This window comes from Sinocyclocheilus grahami, unplaced genomic scaffold (assembly GCF_001515645.1).
Source record: "Sinocyclocheilus grahami isolate Dianchi unplaced genomic scaffold, SAMN03320097.WGS_v1.1 scaffold1691.1, whole genome shotgun sequence".
Lineage (NCBI taxonomy): Eukaryota > Metazoa > Chordata > Actinopteri > Cypriniformes > Cyprinidae > Sinocyclocheilus > Sinocyclocheilus grahami.
In genome coordinates this window covers 85,000-87,314 of record NW_015506870.1, presented here as the reverse complement: position 1 = coordinate 87,314, position 2,315 = coordinate 85,000, and the positions used below count along the sequence as shown (strand labels likewise).

At 36.4% G+C, this 2,315-nt stretch overlaps 1 protein-coding gene across 1 annotated transcript in view; it reads right to left on the bottom strand.

Moving 5' to 3' along the window:
- Positions 1 to 2,315, bottom strand: part of gart (phosphoribosylglycinamide formyltransferase) — a 90,549-nt gene that overhangs the window by 63,087 nt on the left and 25,147 nt on the right. The window lies entirely within an intron of this gene.

Genomic DNA, 2,315 nt, shown 5'->3' with positions numbered 1-2,315 from the left:
CAGTAGCTGATTCAGAAGCGCCAGATTGTCATAGCAAAGTCAGAATTACCTCCTCTCCTAGGTTCATGAAACGGTCGCCCATAAAATGCATTGCTGTTCTGTTGTAAGTGATCTTAAAGATTCCTAATTGCATCTACTTTTGGAAGGCCAAATAAAGTGGTTTTGCTTTCGCCTAGAAACACCCTCCCTGACATGGCTGCTTCAACAGTAACTGCGGTTACTGAAACCACGACTTCTTTCTTTGCGTGCACATTTGGGCGCATTGTGCAAATATTCCCACATAGTGACCTAGATATGTGGGGGTGTGTTAGAACGAGCCGTTTTAGTGGGGCGTGGCAGAGTCTTAACTTTGATAAAGAATATCTCTTTGGTTTTGAGACTTTAGTCTGCAACTTCAGGGATCTTATCTATGCACAATCAACTTGTAACACTCCAAAGAGAAAGGAAAACTTGAAATCGCATCATATGACCCCTTTAAAAAAAAAACGAAGCTAAATCATATTAAATAATAAATATTCCATTACGTATGTTTTCTGAAGAAAATGGGAGTGGTTGCTAGGTTGTTCTGGGTGGATGCTAGGGCTGGGTATCGATTCAGATGTCCCGATTCGATTCGATTTGCAAGCTCTCAATTCGATTTGATTCTTGATTTTTTTTTTATTACATTCAGTGAATATAGTTTTAATACAAATGCTACTGATATTTCTAAAAAAAAATTTACAGTAAACATCAGTTTACAAATAGTGAATTAAAAAGAAATTAAGAACCACATGCCTGTGTAGCGAATCAGCTCATGGGGAAATATGAATAATTAACCATAACTAATAGGTTCGTGCTGAACTATGGAGATAGTTCAGCATCCTTTGCCAAGTTTATTCCTAATATGTCCATATTTTCCTGTACATGTGGCCATTTTATATAACACATATTCTTGGCCAAAATCCTATATGTATGTCATCTATATCCTCATCGGTTAAAGGGTTGAAACTCCCCTTGACATATGCCTATATGATATCTTTGTATCTATGAATAAAGTTGAAGTATTGAGAATACAATTTGATGTGTGTTTTCTTGCTTCCCGGCCGTATATACACTTTGAGGGACTGAGAATTTTCCAGGTGGCAAAGAGAATCTAGAGGGACTGTTGTTAATTTCTAACAAGAGGTTTACTGCTAAAATTAACAAGAAAAAAGATGTGATTATTCCTTTAAAAATAAAGATTTATTAATATTTATTAGCAGTAGTAACATTGAGTCTTAAGACTGCTAAATAGTCATATATTCTGACAGCAGAACGTTAAACTAAACTTTTATTTTGACGGGTTGCCGTGAAGAACTTCCAGCTGCTGCGTATGTGATATGACGATAGATTTCTCAAATGAAATGGTAAATGCTAATGAAGTGACTCTCAGAGCAGCTGGAGATGACATTCGTGTTCATATCATCATATAGTGAGACGGCAGAAGCTGAAAACACCGCGAGCGTCATCCATGCTTTAGTATGTGTGTAGTAAACAAAAAAGTGCGCCGCACCATCTGCCATTTATTCATTGCAGAAATCATGGCGCCTTATGCTTGATATCAAATGCTTCCGCAGATTTATAGTAGTACTGTAGCATTTCACCAGAGCACTGCAAATTGCGCGTATGGCCATGATAAGTGCTGAATGAATGACAGGATTTCTGTTGTAACATCATGCAAGGTAAATAATGGTGACATCTAGTGGAGAAGACTAATGATAAGATTCAAGTTAATCAGATCTTGTTTTAAATGTGTGCTGAAATAAATACTGGAAAAGATCGATTCGCGGCTTTTGAGAATCTATATCGAATCGACGTCATTTTTAAAAAACGATTAATCGGAAAATCGATTTTTTTTTTGCCCAGCCCTAGCGGATGCTAGGGTGTTGCTAGGCAGTTGCTAGAGAATTGCTATGTTGTTGCTAGCCAATAGTTAATATTCTGAGTGGTTACTAGGGCAGCGTTTCCCATCCTTGTTTTTATTAATCCACGGCACAGTTTTGATCAGCACTATTGAAGTATTGAATAGAAGTACTGAAATATAGCAAAATTGCACAAACATGCATTGCTTCAAATGGAATATTAAAACTGGATATTATATTAAAAGTAGTACTCACATCTAATGTGAAACTTGAGCTTAAGTCAGGTAGAAACACATGGTCAAATGTAGTCTTATGTTTTCGTGATGATAAAACAACAAATTTACTTATTGTCGCTGTCGGGCGTAAACATTGTATGTCCGAAACCACTACCACTTTCAGGAAATGTAAAATCATAAAAAAATATATATATATATA